The 17,648-nt window shown below is 47.3% G+C and overlaps 1 protein-coding gene across 39 annotated transcripts in view; it reads right to left on the bottom strand.

Moving 5' to 3' along the window:
• Window positions 1-17,648, bottom strand: part of GATA5 (GATA binding protein 5) — a 2,064,317-nt gene that overhangs the window by 384,562 nt on the left and 1,662,107 nt on the right. For 38 of the 39 annotated variants that reach the window (XR_011025213.1, XR_011025214.1, XR_011025210.1 and 35 more), the window contains one exon: window positions 5,062-5,142. The gene's annotated coding sequence lies outside the window, so the exon portion shown is untranslated. Of the gene's footprint in view, window positions 1-4,916; window positions 5,016-5,061; window positions 5,143-17,648 lie in introns of those variants that run through there. The other variant, XM_068262927.1, reaches the window with a different exon arrangement.

Here is a 17,648-nt window from a genome sequence, read left to right as displayed (position 1 = left end):
CTGTTTTTTATCATCATACAAGTTCCAAAAGCTATTCTAATGTGTTCTGGCTTACTGCAGCACTTTCTGCTATCACAGTCTCTGTAATAAATCAATGTATCTCTCTCTTGTCAGACTTGTCAGGCCTGTGTCTGGAAGGCTGCCAAGTTCTTCAGTGTTGTGGTTCTGTGATGCATCTCCCCCATCCAGGGTTCTCTATGCACACTGCCTGTGTATTATTTAGATTAGAGCAGCTTCTCTCTTCTCTTTTACAAGCTGAATAAATCCTTCTCTGAGCTGGCTGGGCTTTCACATACTGAGGAATTACATACAGGCAGAGATGTCTGCACTCTGCAGGAAGAAACAGCCTGACACTTCAGTGGAAGATAGCTGCAGGGGGGAAGAAACACACAAATGATCTCTTGAGATTTAAAAGGAAGGCTGTATACAGCCTGCTTGTGTACGGATGTATTTTCTATGTGTGGACATACTGTACATCAACCTACTTCCTGTTTTGGTGGCCATTTTGTTTGTTTATAAACAAACTTTTAAAAACAGTTTTTAACCAACCACTTTTAATGCGGCGAGGAGCGGCGAAATTGTGTCAGAGGGTAATAGGAGATGTCCCCTAACGCACTGGTATGTTTACTTTTGTGCGATTTTAACAATACAGATTCTCTTTAAAGTTAACTTTTCTGTCTTTAAGTTGACTCTTCAATCCTTAACCACTTGCCGACCGCCCACAGCCGATGGGCAGCGGCAAAGTGGACGCCGAAAGGACCACAATACGCCCAAGGGCGTTGTGTTCTTTCGGCATGCCGGGCAACTGGCTCCGCCCATTCGTGACGACAACCCGCCGGCCGTTCGGAAGCGCCGGCGGGTTGTTAACCCCACGATCGTCGCTACAAAGTGTATAATACACTTTGTAATGTATACAAAGTGTATTATTCAGGCTGCCTCCTGCCCTGGTGGTCCCAGTGTCCGAGGGACCACCAGGGCAGGCTGCAGCCACCCTAGTTTGCACCCAAGTACACTGATCTCCCCCCCCGCCCCCTGATCGCCCACAGCACCCCTCAGACTCCCCCCCCTGCCCACCTCCCAGACCACTGTTTACACCCAATCACTCCCCTAATCATCCATCAATCATTCCCTGTCATTATCTGTTAACGCTATTTTTTTATTAGGTCCCTAACTGCACCCTGGGGACTCCTGATCACCCCCCCACCACTCTACGCAGAACCCCCCCCCCCAGACCCCCTCCCCCTGTGTACTGTATGCATCTATCCCCCCGATCACCTGTCAATCACCCATCAATCACCCCCTGTCACTGCCACCCATCAATCAGCCCCTAACCTGCCCCTTGCGGGCAATCCGATCACCCACCCACACCATCAGATTGCCCGCAGATCCGACGTCAGATCACCTCCCAAGTGCATTGTTTACATCTGTTCTCTACCCTATACACCCACTAATTACCCATCAATCACCCATCAATCACCCCCTATCACCACCTGTCACTGTTACCCATCAGATTAGACCCTAATCTGCCCCTTGCGGGCATCCAATCAACCGCCCACACGCTCAGATTGCCCTCAGACCCCCCCTTATCAATTCGCCAGTGCATTATTTATATCTGTTCTTCCCTGTAATAACCCACTGATCACCTGTCAATCACCAGCATGGGTATATGTAAAAATACACCACAAAACACATTATACTACTTCTTCTGAGCACGGCAGTACCACATGTGTGGCACTTTTTTGCACCCTAAGTGCGCTAAGGGGCCCAAAGTCCAGTGAGTACCTTTAGGATTTCACAGGTCATTTTGCGACATTTGGTTTCAAGACTACTCCTCTCGGTTTAGGGCCCCTAAAATGCCAGGGCAGTATCGGAACCCCACAAATGACCCCATTTTAGAAAGAAGACACCCAAAGGTATTCCGTTAGGAGTATGGCGAGTTCATAGAAGATTTTTTTTTGTCACAAGTTAGCGGAAAATGACACTTTGTGAAAAAAAAAACAATTAAAATCAATTTCCGCTTACTTGTGACAAAAAATAAAATCTTCTATGAACTCACCATACTCCTAACTGAATACCTTGGGGTGTCTTCTTTCTAAAATGGGGTTATTTGTGGGGTTCCTATACTGCCCTGGCATTTTAGGGGCCCTAAACCGTGAGGAGTAGTCTTGAAACCAAATGTCGCAAAATGACCTGTGAAATCCTAAAGGTACTCACTGGACTTTGGGCCCCTTAGCGCAGTTAGGATGCAAAAAAGTGCCACACATGTGGTATCGCCGTACTCAGGAGAAGTAGTATAATGTGTTTTGGGGTATATTTTTACACATACCCATGCTGAGTGGGAGAAATATCTCTGTAAATGGACAATAGTGTATAAAAAAAAAATCAAAAAATTGTCATTTACAGAGATATTGCTCCCACCCAGCATGGGTATGTGTAAAAATACACCCCAAAACACATTTTACTACTTCTCCTGAGTACGGCAATACTACATGTGTGGCTCTTTTTTGCAGCCTAACTGCGCTAAGGGGCCCAAAGTCCAATGAGCACCTTTAGGCTTTACAGGGGTGCTTCCAATTTAGCACCCCCTAAAATGCCAGGGCAGTAAACACACCCCACAAATGACCCCATTTTGGAAAGTAGACACTTCAAGGTATTCAGAGAGGAGCATGGTGAGTCCGTGGCAGATTTCATTTTTTTGGTCGCAAGTTAGAAGAAATGGAAACTTTTTTTTTTTCTGTCACAAAGTGTCATTTTCCGCTAACTTGTGACAAAAAATAAAATCTTCTATGAACTCACCATGCCTCTCAGTGAATACTTTGGGATGTCTTCTTTCCAAAATGGGGTCATTTGTGGGGTATTTATACTATCCTGGAATTTTAGCACCTCATGAAACATGACAGGTGGTCAGAAAAGTCAGAGATGCTTCAAAATGGGAAAATTCACTTTTGGCACCATAGTTTGTAAACACTATAACTTTTACCCAAACCAATAAATATACACTGAATGGATTTTTTTTTTATCAAAGACATGAAGCAGAATAAATTTGGACAAAAATGTATACAGAAATGTTACTTTATTTGAAAAATGTCTGCACAGAAAGTAAAAAAAAAAAAATCATTTTTTTTTGACAAAATTCATGTCTTTTTTGATGAATATAATAAAAACTAAAACTCGCAGCAGCAATCAAATAGCACCAAAAGAAAGCTGTATTAGTGACAAGAAAAGGAGGTAAAATTCATTTAGGTGGTAGGTTGTATGACTAAGCAATAAACCGTGAAAGCTGCAGTGGTCTGAATGGAGAAAAAGGCTCTGGTCCTTAAAGGGAAGGTTCAGGGAGGGGATTAAAAAAATAAAAATACATTTCCACTTACCTGGGGCTTCCTCCAGCCCGTGGCAGGCAGGAGGTGCCCTCGCCGCCGCTCCGCAGGCTCCCGGTGGTCTCCGGTGCCCGACCCGACCTGGCCAGGCTGGCTGCCAGGTCGGGCTCTTCTGCGCTCCATTTCCTGGCACTTCTGCGTCCCACGCCGGCACGCTGACGTCATCGGACGTCCGCCGGGCTGTACTGCGCATGCGCAGAACTACTGCGCCTGCGCAGTACAGCCCGGCGGACGTCCGATGACGTCAGCGCGCCGGCGTGGGACGCAGAAGTGCCAGGAAATGGAGCGCAGAAAAGCCCGACCTGGCAGCCGGGTCGGGCACCGGAGACCACCGGGAGCTTGCGGAGCGGCGGCGAGGGCACCTCCTGCCTGCCACGGGCTGGAGGAAGCCCCAGGTAAGTGGAAATTTATTTTTATTTTTTTAATCCCCTCCCTGAACCTTCCCTTTAAGGGGTAGAAAGACTGTGGTCCTCAAGTGGTTAAAATAACTCCAGAATTCTAAAGTTAAAGGAATACTGTAAGGGGGGTTGGGGGAAAATGAGTTGAACTTACCCGGGGATTCTATTGGTCCCCCACAGACATCCTGTGCCCGCGCAACTACTCACCGATACTCTGGCCCCGCCTCCGGTTTACTTCTGAAATTTCAGACATTAAAGTCTGAAAACCACTGCGCCTGCGTTGCCTTGCCCTCGCTTCCGCTGATGTCACCAGGAGTGTACTGCGCAGGCACAGACCATACTGGGCCTGCACAATACGCTCCTGGTGACATCAGCGGGAGCGAGGACATGGCAACGCAGGGGCAGTGGTTTTCAGACTTTAATGTCTGAAATTTCAGAAGTAAACCGGAGGCGGGGCCAGAGTATCGGTGAGTGGCTGCGCCAACACAGGATGTCTGCGGGGGACCATTAGAAGCCCCGGGTAAGTTCAACTCATTTTCCCCAAACCCCCCTACAGTATTCCTTTAAAGACAGGCTGTTAATTAACTGCGTGTGAAAATAACTACAGAGGAGGTAACTTAACTACAGAGGAGGTAACTTAACTACAGATGAGGTAACGTAAGGAATGAAAAGATAAGATAACTCTCTCACTGTGAGGAGGTAAGTTTTCTCTTGCCTTATTATCTCCAGCATGATCTTAGTGAATTGAGGCCATTGTCTTTATTACCAGTCCTAATGCTGAATACACACGGTGCGTTCCCACACTCGATTTCCCGCTCGATTCCCGTAGATTCGTTCATTTCCAACATGTCTGATTTTCATTTCGATGGATCGTTAGGTCGATTCGCATGTAAAGTATGCCAAATCGACCTAACGATCCATCGAAATGAAAATCGGACATGTTGGAAATAAACGAATCGACGGGAATCGAGTGCGGGAACGCACTGTGCGTATTCAGCATAAAGTTAATTTTCATTTGGTGGCTTTCCACGGTTGTAGGCCCCACAATGACCTGTGCTGGGACGTCCGTATGCCTGAAACACTGTATAAGTTTATTACTTTCCTTCTCAAAGTGTAAGTGTGTGAGGTGTGTGACAGTTACCTTTTCACTTTCAGGAACTATCCAACTGGGATACCCATCTTTATGGGTCTAGTATGATGGCTGGTCCAGTGATGTAACAAGTTTGTTGCAGTGGGTTTACTATATGGGTATATAGCAGTTTCAGTAGTTGGGGAATTGTACTCACGTCCGGTGATGTCTGAAGATCTGATCTCTCTGGGTGTCTGATTTGAAGAACATTCCCTTTTTGGTGATATTTAAGGCAAATCTGTGATGAGAATTTTTTAAAACATTACTTACAAGAATATATAATGCTGTGGAAGTCAGTGCTATGCAAATACTACAAAATAATACTTACCTCAGCAGTGGGAGCCTCTGGATGCTCCGTGCCTCCACCATCCTCTATGTCTTTGCAGCTGAGCTCCTGTCTGTGTACGAGTACAACCTTACTGCGCAATGCCCAGCAGCACAAAGCCAGTTGTGCACAGAGGAAAATGCTGTGTATGAGCAGCTTCCTCCAACTCGGTATGCATGGGTTGTACTTGTGCAGTATGATTGCCCTCATACACAGACAGGAGAGAGGCCACGGAAGCCTAAATGACAAGCCCTTTTCAAATATGCCCAGAAGAACCAAACACTGCATCGCTGAGCCACAAGGCAATCTACTAGGTATGTCATTTATATTTCATTTCTCGCTTTATGTTCACTTTAATACTTCCACAAGGCTTTAAATAAAAGAAAAGGTCTGAGGCCATACCATAGTATCCCGATATCATCTATGAAGTCCCCCAAGAACACTACGTGTGGGGTCAATTATTATTTAGTATTCATATAGCGCCGACATCTTACGCAGCGCTGTACAGAGAATATAGTCTTGTCACTAACTGTCCCTCAGAGGAGCTCACAATCTAATCCCTACCATAGTCCTATGTCTATGTATGTGTCGTGCAGTGTATGTATCACAGTCTAGGGCCAATTTTAGGGGGAAGCCAATTATCTTATCTGTATGTTTTTGGTATGTTGGAGGAAACCCGAGTGCCCAGATGAAACCCACACAGACACAGGGAGAACATACAAACTCCTTGAAGATGTTGACATGGCTGGGATCCGAACCGGGGACCCAGCAATGCAAGGCAAGAGCGCTAACCACTACGCCACCATGCTGCCCGACAGGCCCCTCCTAAATATTGCAGTGTCCTCTCTCCAGCTCAGGAACAGATTGGCATGAGAAGATTAGCTGCCAGTCTTTGGGCAGGGCCCTCCTCCTTTTGTGTCCTACCTGATCATGCACCTCCATTACTGTGAACCCATGCTATTTATTTATTTATTGTATTTATAAAGCGCCAACATATTACGCAGCGCTGTACATTAATTTAGGTTACGGACAATATGTAGGGGTGACATACAGCAATATGACAATACAGGAATACAAGAAAACCAGATCACACACCATAGTATGAGTACAAGGCAATGCTTAGTCAGTCACTGGATGGAGCATGGAGATTAGGCAAGTTAGGTTCACTCAGATGCATAGCATGGGTTCACAGTAATGGAGGTGCAAGATCAGGTAGGACACAAAAGGAGGAGGACCCTGCCCAAAGGCTTACAATCTAGAGGGAGAGGTAAGGTCACGAATGGTAGGGGACCAGAGTTCAGCTGTGGGTTTAAAGCACTTGTGAGGGGTAGTAGGCCAGAGTGAAAAGGTGAGTTTTGAGGGCTTTCTTGAAGATGTTGAAGGAGGGGGCTGCCCTAATGGGTGGAGGTAGGGAGTTCCATAGTGTTGGAGCAGCTCTTGAGAAGTCCTGGAGGCGTTCATGGGACTGGGTGATGCGGGGGGCGGTTAGGCGAAGTTCATTGGATGAGCGGAGTGAGCGGCTAGGTGTGTACCTCTGAGTAAGATCGGAAATGTAGGTGTAACGATCGGTGGGCGCAGAGAGTATCTGATTACCGGTGATCTGCAGTATCACCGAAAATACAGATATATACCAGATTATAAGTGAACTGCAGTCTCACCGATAATCCGATATACAAACTAACCTCTGATCACCCGAGTAGAGTGTAGTGTTTGGTGTAACTGTAACACTAAGAGGACAAGGCCTCAATGCAGTAAGGAGTACTGCACAGATTTCTTCCGCAGACCTGAGCTCTCCAAGACGGGAGGAGTCAGACTGACAGTAGGAAGGGATATCTGAAAGTGACCCTCAGGAGGAAGGATCGCTAACAGAGCGAGGAACCGCCTCTAACGGTAAGGTCGGTTCTCGAGGTCGGACAAGCCAGGTCGTACACACACGGACAGATAAAGTACAGGATCAGGAGGCAAAGGCAGAGTCAAAGTACAGGCAGGGTTCAGCAACGGGGTATCAGAAATATCGGGGTACAAAATCAGGAGGCAGAAGCAGAGTCAAGGAACGAGCCGGGGTTCGGCAACAGAGTATCAGAAATATCGAGGTACAAGATCAGAGTTCAGGAGGATAGTCAAGGCAGGCAGGAAGTCATAACAGATAATCACAATCAAACTAGTACTTTAGCTATCAACAGAATCTATCTTAGTGTAGGATTACAGCTCCAGCTGGTCCCGGCACACTAACGGATCTGACTACGGATCTGGGTGCTCCCACATATGTGATCGCACGCCAGACAAAGAGCAAGTGAACAACCAGCAGTATATATACTCTAGGACCTTTCCAGGACCTCCCTAATTGCTGGTCCAATGAGAGCAGTGGAATTTGTCAGCTGACCCAGCTGGTCAGCCGACACCCTTCTAACTGCTATTTAAACTCTGCCTCTGTGCTCGCGCGCGTGTAAGTCTGAATCTTGGTGGACTATCAGTCCCAGCCACACCAGTACTGTTTTGCAATGTATCTAATGCGGGGGTCGCCTCTGATGTGGATTCCGCCGTTACCAATGCGGATTCCGCCGCACTGCCCATGCGGCATGCGGCGTTTTTTCCGCGTTGTGACGCCATGCTGGACGCGGAAACAGCCGCCTCACCTCGAGAGACGGCGGCTTTTCCGCGTTTCCTTACAGTACCCCCCCCCCCCCGAGGAGTGGACTCCGGACAACTCCCACCAGGTTTCTCGGGGTGTAAGGCATGAAACTCCCTTTTTAATTCGTCTGCATGCATGCGCGTCCCCGGTACCCATTGCCTCTCCTCAATGCCGTACCCTTTCCAGTGCACGAGGTATTGTACCGAGTTTTGTACAGAGCGTGAATCTAGAATCTTCTCCACCTCATATTCGTGTTGGGCATCTACCAAGACAGGAGGGGGAGGAGTGGGACCCACCTGGACTGCTGGCTTAAGAAGGGACACGTGGAAAGACCTCACCCCCCGCATGCTAGAGGGAAGATCAACGGTGTAAGTAACATCATTGACTTTCCTGACAACCGGGAATGGACCCACAAACCTGGGACCAAGCTTATTCGAAGGTTGTCTTAGGGTCAAGTGACGTGTGGACACCCAGACCAAGTCTCCTGGTCGGAACTTCCACTCCAGCGACCGTCTTTTGTCAGCTTGACCCTTCTGACTCAAAAAGGCCTTCTCCAGGTTACTTCTAACCGTCCCCCAAAGGTCCTTCAATGACTTTTGCCAGGCCTCCAGGGCTGGGAAAGGAGTGGAGGCTATCGGTAATGGGGAAAATTTGGGTGATCTCCCCGTCACCACCTGAAAGGGAGAGAATCCGGAGGACGAGTTTTTTAAATTATTCTGGGCAAATTCTGCGAAGGGCAGAAATCTGACCCAATCGTCCTGCGCCTCTGCCACATAACACCTTAAAAATTGCTCTAAAGACTGATTTATTCTCTCAGTCTGGCCGTTGGTCTGTGGGTGATAGCCCGATGAAAAAGACAGCTTTATGCCCATGAGGTGGCAAAAAGCTTTCCAAAACCGTGAGACGAATTGGACTCCCCTGTCTGAAACTATGTCTTCGGGAATGCCATGTAAACGGAAGACATGAGTGATAAACAACTCGGCCAATTCCTGAGCCGAGGGGAGTCCTTTCAAAGGCACAAAGTGGGCCATCTTACTAAAGCGGTCGACTATCACCCAAATGACCGCCATACCTTCAGACCTGGGAAGCTCGCCCACAAAATCCATGGACAGGTGGGTCCACGGCTCATTCGGGGTGGGCAAAGGCTGCAACGTACCGACAGGTGCCAGCCGGGAGGGTTTACTCTTGGCACATATCAAACACTCTTTTACGTATTCCTTACAATCCGCTGCCAAGGAAGGCCACCAGGCGCATCTGGCTATCAGATCCTGTGTTCTGGATGCCCCAGGATGCCCTGCGTTCTTATGTGCATGAAACATCTCAAGAACCTGCAGGCGAAAAGGCAGAGGAACGAACAGGACCCCTGCGGGCCTCCCTTCCGGAATGTCTTGCTGAAAGGGAGCCAATGTCTCCCTCCAATCCTCCCAAGTTTCAGTGGCTGCCAGTATTAATTTCTGGGGAATAATGGTCTCTGGAATGGAGGGCTGTGCTGTCTCTGACTCAAAACATCTGGATAGAGCATCCGCCTTAACATTCTTGCTCCCTGGGGTGTACGTAATAATGAAACTAAACCTGGAGAAGAACAACGACCATCGAGCCTGGCGAGGGCTCAACCTCTTAGCCCCCTCGATGTACTCTAGGTTTTTGTGATCGGTGTAAACCGTGATGGTATGCTCAGCTCCCTCTAACCAGTGTCGCCATTCCTCGAAAGCCAATTTGATGGCCAAGAGCTCCCTGTTGCCAATATCGTAATTCCTCTCTGCAGGGGAGAACCTGCGAGAGAAATACGCACACGGGTGCATTTTACCCTGCAAGCCTGACCGCTGTGACAGCACAGCCCCCACCCCAACCTCCGAGGCATCCACCTCCACAATGAACGGGAAAGAGGCATCCACATGTCTGAGGATGGGTGCTGAACAGAATAGGCCCTTCAGGGTGGCAAAAGCATGTAAAGCCTCAGGAGACCAGTGAGTGGTATCTGCCCCCTTCTTAGTGAGGCAGGTAAGGGGAGCAATGACAGTGGAGTACCCCTTTATAAACCGACTATAGTAGTTGGCGAAGCCAAGAAAGCGCTGAAGGGATTTCAACCCAACCGGCTGTGGCCACTCCAGAACAGCGGAGACCTTGGCAGGATCCATAGACAGGCCTGTGGTGGAAATTATGTACCCCAAGAACGCAACAGATGTTACTTCGAAGATGCACTTCTCAAGCTTTGCGTATAACGAGTTCTGCCTTAACTGATTTAACACAAACCTCACATGGTTTCTATGTTCAGTGAGGTTGTTGGAGAAGATAAGAATATCATCAAGATAAACTAGTACAAATTTCCCCAACACCTCCCGGAATACCTCGTTAATGAGTTCCTGAAAAACGGCCGGAGCATTACATAACCCGAAGGGCATCACCAGGTACTCATAATGCCCGTCTGGTGTATTAAAGGCCGTCTTCCACTCATCGCCCCTTCTTATACGTATCAGATTGTACGCGCCCCGCAAATCTAGCTTAGAAAAAATCTTAGCGTCAGTAACCTGAGTGAACAAATCATCTATCAGTGGCAACGGATAGCGATTCTTTATAGTAATCTTGTTGAGACCGCGATAATCGATGCAGGGTCGCAGGCCTCCGTCTTTCTTTTTGACAAAAAAGAACCCTGCTCCAGCAGGTGACCGGGACGGGCGAATGAAACCCTTGGCCAAATTTTCACGGATGTACTCCTGCATGGCCAATTTTTCGGGCCCTGATAGATTGTACAAGTGACCCCGGGGGGGAACACAACCTGAACGGAGATCAATGGGACAATCGAAAGGACGATGTGGGGGCAATTTATCAGCTGCCTTGGGACAGAACACATCGGAAAATTCAGAATACTGATCTGGTACCCCTTCCACCTGAAATCTGGTTTGCCCCAAGGTCAACTTCCCCAAACACCGCTGAAAACAATGAGGTGACCAAGTGGTTAACTGACCCGTGGCCCAGTCTATTTGAGGTGAATGAAGTTGCAACCACGGCATGCCTAGGATAATAGTTGAGGTAGACATGTGCAGTACAAAAAACGATAATTGTTCCCCATGCAGTACCCCTATGGTGACCTTCACCTCCGGGGTCTGCGACAGAGCACGATTCCGTTGTAGAGGGGAATCGTCTACTGCCGTGACCTGAATGGGGGGTGTCACAGGAGTGAGCGGAATACCCAACTCCTGAGCAAACTTAAAGTTCATAAAATTGGCCGCTGAGCCTGAGTCAATGAAAGCCTCAGTGGCCACAGATTTCTTCCATGTAACTGTACAAGGGAGAAGCAATTTCTTTTCTTTAAGGGGTGCAAGTGGCGTGCCTAGGGTGTCACCCCCCACTACTCCTAGGCAAATTCGTTTCCCGACTTGTTCGGGCAGTTGATCCATCATTCTCCGCCTTCGCTCCACCTGGGTCAATTTCGAACAACCAATCTGCATTGGTTCGGGTGGAGGCAAGGCCGGAGGAGATGAGACAGATGGAGATGGCGTTACTAAGGGTGCAGCGGAGGGTGCCACATATGATGTTACCCTGGCACGGTGACTGCCCCGAATCTGCCTCTGATGGCGTAATCGACGGTCGACTCGAATGGCCGATGTGATGGCCTCATCGACTGTCCTGGGCTCGGGCAAGGTTAGCATTAAATCGGAGACCTCCTCCGACAACCCAGACAAGAAGTAATCCATGAGGGCAAAATTATCAAATCTGGCCGTGACTGACCATCTGCGAAATTCTGCCGCGTAATCCTCGACTGAACCCCTGTCTTGCCGCAAAAGTTTGAGCTTCCGCTCAGAGGTTGCCGCAAGGTCAGGGTCGTCGTAAATTACGGCCATGGCCTTAAAGAATTCCTCTACCGAGGTCAGAGCAGTATCGGTAGGAGGCAGGTTGTATGCCCATGACTGGGAGTCACCAGTCAGCAAAGTTTTAATAAAGGTGACCCGTTGGGTCTCAGTCCCCGAGGATCGGGGTCTCAACTCGAAGTACGATAACACTCTACTCTGAAAATTCCGGAAGTCAGACTTGTGGCCGGAAAATTTATCTGGTACGGGCATACGTATGTCAGCACTAGGAGGGGATCGCACTGAATCAACTGACGTCTGGAGGGTTCGCACAGAGCCTGATAGGACATCAATCATAGTCTTGTGGCTACCCAGCACTTGGTTGATGTTTTCCACCGAAGTGGCAAGTGCGCCCAGACGGTCAGTGTGTGCGTCCATTTGCATTTTTTGGGTCTGGCGTTCTGTAACGATCGGTGGGCGCAGAGAGTATCTGATTACCGGTGATCTGCAGTATCACCGAAAATACAGATATATACCAGATTATAAGTGAACTGCAGTCTCACCGATAATCCGATATACAAACTAACCTCTGATCACTCGAGTAGAGTGTAGTGTTTGGTGTAACTGTAACACTAAGAGGACAAGGCCTCAATGCAGTAAGGAGTACTGCACAGATTCCTTCCGCAGACCTGAGCTCTCCAAGACGGGAGGAGTCAGACTGACAGTAGGAAGGGATATCTGAAAGTGACCCTCAGGAGGAAGGATCGCTAACAGAGCGAGGAACCGCCTCTAACGGTAAGGTCGGTTCTCGAGGTCGGACAAGCCAGGTCGTACACACACGGACAGATAAAGTACAGGATCAGGAGGCAAAGGCAGAGTCAAAGTACAGGCAGGGTTCAGCAACGGGGTTTTAGAAATATTGGGGTACAAAATCAGGAGGCAGAAGCAGAGTCAAGGAACGAGCCGGGGTTCGGCAACAGAGTATCAGAAATATCGAGGTACAAGATCAGAGTTCAGGAGGATAGTCAAGGCAGGCAGGAAGTCATAACAGATAATCACAATCAAACTAGTACTTTAGCTATCAACAGAATCTATCTTAGTGTAGGATTACAGCTCCAGCTGGTCCCGGCACACTAACGGATCTGACTACGGATCTGGGTGCTCCCACATATGTGATCGCACGCCAGACAAAGAGCAAGTGAACAACCAGCAGTATATATACTCTAGGACCTTTCCAGGACCTCCCTAATTGCTGGTCCAATGAGAGCAGTGGAATTTGTCAGCTGACCCAGCTGGTCAGCCGACACCCTTCTAACTGCTATTTAAACTCTGCCTCTGTGCTCGCGCGCGTGTAAGTCTGAATCTTGGTGGACTATCAGTCCCAGCCACACCAGTACTGTTTTGCAATGTATCTAATGCGGGGGTCGCCTCTGATGTGGATTCCGCCGTTACCAATGCGGATTCCGCCGCACTGCCCATGCGGCGTTTTTTCCGCGTTGTGACGCCATGCTGGACGCGGAAACAGCCGCCTCACCTCGAGAGACGGCGGCTTTTCCGCGTTTCCTTACAGTAGGTTGGACAGGTTTTGTGGACAGATTTGTAGGTCAGACACAGTATCTTGCTTCTGATTCTGCTATGTACTTGAGTGAGCCAGTGACTGACTAAGCATTACCTTATGCTCATACTGTGCTGTGTGATCTGGTTTTCTTGTATTCCTGTATTGTCATATTGCTGTATGTCACCCCTAAATATTGTCTGTAACCTAAATTATTGTTCAGCGCTGCGTAATATGTTGGCGCTTTATAAATACAACAAATAATAATAATAATAGCTGTCTTCATCACACTGTCCTGAGTTTAACTGCTTCCCTTAATGTGCAATTTTCACATTTCACACTCCTTTCATTCATTCAGCAATAAATGTATCACTACTTAGAGGTGGCTGGATAGTGTAATGGTTAAGGGCTCTGCCTCTGACACACTCGAACCTGGGTTAAAATCTTGGCTCTGCCTGTTCAGTAAGCCAGCACCTATTCAATAGGAGACCTTGGGGAAGTCTTCCTATCACTGCTACTGCCTATAGAGTGCCTCCTAGTGGCTGCAGCTCTGGTGCTTTGACCAGGAGCCAGGAGAAAAGCACGATATAAATTTATCACACCTAAATGATCTACTTATTGTTTTTTTGCGGGACAAACTAGGCTTTCTTTAGGTGGTACTTTTTGCTAAGAATTATTTTATTTTGTATGCATTTTAAAGAGAATAAAAAGAAAAAAGAATTGAAAAAAAGTAAATTATTTCTAAGTTTTAAGCTGTTTGAAGTTTAAAAAACAAAACCCACCCATCGTATTTGACCATTTGTACTGGTTATTACAACATATTACAACATTTAAATGATGTCCATAGTACAATGTATGCGGCAGTGTTCCCCAACCCTGTCCTCAAGGCCCACTGACAGTGCATGTTTTGTGGAAATCCACAGAGGTAGTTAATCATCTGTGCTGAGACACTAATTAATTACCTCACCTGTGTATGTGGTTTTATGCAAAACATGTACTGTTGGTGGGTCTTGAGGATAGGGTTGGGGAACTCTGAATTGTATGGTAACTATATTTCCTTTGGAAATAAAGGTGTATTTTTTGTTTTTTTCAATATACTCTATTAAAGAACAAGCAACACCCATGCTAACCTAGAAATAAAAAACACATGTATAAGTAGATAAATACTACTTCTACTTACATAACAGATGTATTGTGCTATCCACGTAATGATTCCTGTGAATTTTATAAAGGAACAGCAGAAAATGCTATTCTAGGCAGTGGCCATCTTGCCAAGCTAATGCTGACATATCCTCCCTGACTCTTGTTTTCTCCCTCCCTCCCTTCTCTTGCTCATTGTGTATTCATTAGCTGCCCTCCTCCCAGAGTCTTCAGACACTCCCACTGAGGTGTATACTAACAAATGCACTGTGTTTTTTTTTTATTTACACATCCAATCACTGAGTCACCTCAGCCTTGGTTGTAAACACAAGTAATCAGAGGGTGTTTCTGATAAGCAGCAAGGCAAGGAAATAAATGGAAGAGGAGGAATATATTATAGATAAAAAGAACTCCCAGCATTCAACTGTTTGGCACTAGGGCAAGTGCTCCTAAAGTATGTGATAACTACAAACCATAACATCAGAAAAGGTTTTGCAAGTTTTGAATGCAGGATTAGCATCTTTATCACTTAATACACTCAGACCAGTTGCTGTTGAAACTTGATTTTTATGGTGACAATACCGCTTTAAAGCGGAATATAACTCAGAATTTCTTCTTTGCTCTAAGGCTGGTTTCACAGTGGGACGTTACAGGCGCACGTTAGAGCAGCCTGTAACGCAGCTCACCGCACAACAATAAAAAATCAATGGGCTGTTCACAGTGCCCACGTTGCGTTACTCAGTAACGCTGCGCAATAACAGAAAGTACTGCATGCAGTACTTTATAAGCGGCAGAGCCGCGTTAGACTGCTTGCACATGCGCTGTAATGTTGGGGAGGAGCGGAGAGCGGCCAGGCACATGGCTAATTAATATTCACTGCACTCAGTGACGTGCAGTGTTTACTTCCTGGAGCTGCCGCTCTGTGCGGCGATTGGCCGGGCAGGACCACGTGATGCCGCATGCGTCCAAGAGTGCGCATCACGGCATCATGGACGCCAGAGTGAGCTGCACAACGTGGCTCACTCTGACGTCCACATTAGAGAGCACCAGGCGTTGCGTTAGGGGCACGTTATGTGACCATAACGTCCCCTAAAACGCAACGTCTTGGTGTGAAAACAGCCTAAAAGATTATTTACAGCATATAATATACTAACAAAATGTTTTTTTTTTTTTTTGTAAAACAGCATTCAAAGGGTTACATCACAGGGCTGACTCTTTCTTCTGCAGGGGGAACCCGCATCCCAACTGCTTATAATCTTATCTTGTGTACACATTCTTCACTTGATACATTTATGTAAACATTCTCTGGCTGTGCAGGACTTCAGCTGATGAGTGCTGAAGTGAAAAACAGATCAGAAATAACTGCTGGTAGCATTTACAACAGAATGACAACAGTTTTAAATAAAATGCACCAGCAGCTTTCAAAGTAAATTAACTCTACTTTGGGAAGTTATAATGTCTAAATGAATATTAATACTTGTGCACAAAAGCAAATATGATAATTGTATGGGTTATAAAAAGTAGGAAAACACATTTTTGTTGAAAATTTTGTCACAAAGTTTTAAACCGCTTAAATAATTACAAGCCCTTATTTGCTAAAATAACAGTACTATGACATACATATTAAAAAAGCTGAGCCCCTACTACTACTAACACACACGTACACACACACACACCTACACACACATACACATACTACACACACACACACTCTCTCTCTCTCTCTCTCTCTCTTTAGGTATTAAAAAAATGCCTGTGTGGCGAAAGTTACAGATGTCCATCAAGTATTTTTCCAATAACGTAACTTTGACATTACATATATTTCCAAGGCCTAACATTTTCTTCATACTAGACCGACATGTAATCTATGGGGGAGGAGAGGGGACCTCAACAACACACCAAGGAGGAAAAAGGACCCCGAGGACACGTTATTCATTTCAAAGCTTTCCCACGACATTATTCCTATTTAAAATGAACATGAGGTGAGAGGGATACAGAGGCTGCCATATTTATTTCCTTAACCATTTAACGACCGCCCAGGACCGCTCAACGCCAATTGGCGTGAAGTCCAACGCAGGAGATCGCGTGCGCCGATGCATGCGCATCTAAGCTTGAATGACGGCGCTCCGCTCCATCATCAGTCTCCCAGCGGCTGTCGCCGCTAGGAGACCGTTAGACGGCAAAACTGTGTATTTACACTGTACAGCACTGCGATCATACAGCTGTCCCCCTGCGAGACAGGAGAGTAATCGGCTGTCAGAGGTTAACGCCTACGACAGCCGACTGCAGTGATTGGCTGGCGGGGGGAGGGAGGGCAGGATTTCTACAAAAAGAAAACAATTGTGAGATTTATTAAAAAAAATAAACATAAATAAATAAGAAATCTCTGTTGGTGGGCAGAAAAGGGGGGGGGGGGCACTTGTGTGCTGAGTTGTACGGCCCTGCAGCAAGTCCTTAAAGAGAACCCGAGGTGGGTTCTAAGAATGCTATTAGCACACAGAGGCTGGGTCTGCACATACTGCCCAGCCTCTGTTGCAATACTGCTCCCCCCTGTGCTCTGCTTGCCCCCCATAAATCAAACACCGAGCTGTCGACACACAGCTAGTCGCAGCCGGCTGTTTACCTCTGCATCTGTCAGTCTCTGCTGCTCCCCCGCCTCCTCCATAGCTCCGGTCCGCGCCCGCATCCCTTCCCTCCAATCAGCGGGGAGTGAAGGGACGCGGACGGGGACCGGAGCTATGGAGGAGGCGGGGGAGCAGCAGAGACTGACAGATGCAGAGGTAATCAGCCGGCTGTGACACGCTGTGTGTCGACAGCTCAGCGTTTGATTTATGGGGGGAAAGCAGAGCGCGGGGAGGCCCAGGGGGGAGCAGTATAGCAACAGAGGCTGGGCAGTATATGCAGACCCAGCTTCTGTGTGCTGATAGCATTCTTAGAACCCACCTTGGGTTCTCTTTAAAACTGCAGTGGCCTAATTTGTGAAAAATAGCCTGGTCGCTAGGGGGGGGAGGGGGGGGGGTAAAGCCTGTGGTCCTTAAGAGGTTAAACAATACCAGTTGCCTGGGAGCCCTGCTGATCTATTTGGCTGCAGTGGTGTCTGAATCACACCAGAAAAGAGCATGCAGTTAATCTTGTCAGATCTGACAATAATGTCAGAAATAGCTGATCTGCAGCATGCTTGTTCAGGGTCTGTGGCTAAAAGGATCAGAGGATCAGCAGGACAGCCAGGCAACTGGTATTACTTGAAAGCAAATTGATATGGCCGCTTCCATATCACTCTCACCTAAGGTTTTTTTTTTATAAC

This window comes from Hyperolius riggenbachi, chromosome 12 (genome assembly GCF_040937935.1).
Source record: "Hyperolius riggenbachi isolate aHypRig1 chromosome 12, aHypRig1.pri, whole genome shotgun sequence".
In the NCBI taxonomy this organism is placed as follows: domain Eukaryota; kingdom Metazoa; phylum Chordata; class Amphibia; order Anura; family Hyperoliidae; genus Hyperolius; species Hyperolius riggenbachi.
Note: the sequence above shows the minus strand (reverse complement) of the source record. Positions and strands in the feature narration are given on the sequence as shown.